Source organism: Lepisma saccharinum, chromosome 12 (assembly GCF_977018435.1).
Source record: "Lepisma saccharinum chromosome 12, izLepSacc3.1, whole genome shotgun sequence".
In the NCBI taxonomy this organism is placed as follows: Eukaryota; Metazoa; Arthropoda; class Insecta; order Zygentoma; family Lepismatidae; genus Lepisma; species Lepisma saccharinum.
Window position 1 is genome coordinate 8,027,101 of NC_139240.1, and position 401 is coordinate 8,027,501.

Below are 401 nucleotides of genomic sequence, written 5' to 3' on the forward strand. Positions count from 1 at the left end.
CTGTAAATAATTCAGTGCTCCAGTTTCTTGTAAAGCCTCTTTTGAATAAGTGCTTATATTTGCTGATTCTTACTTGATCGCCTACCCTGTATTTGGCCTTTCTTGTTGTTGGCTGGTATCTAGGATAATAAACAGTCCTGATCAATTTTTGCTCATCAGATGAAGTTACTTCAGAGGGTTTCATGTTGATTGTGGAATGGACCGAGTTGTTATATTTATGTAGAAGTTCTGGAAGAATATTAAGCCATTTATAATTACCTTGGAGGGTAAATTGTTTATACATCAGATTTTTTAGGGTTTTGTTGAATCTCTCTACAATTGAGGCTTTGAGGTCACTGTAACTCGAGTAATGTTTTATTGACCGGCTTTTAATAAATTGTTGAAACACTGAATTATAAAAT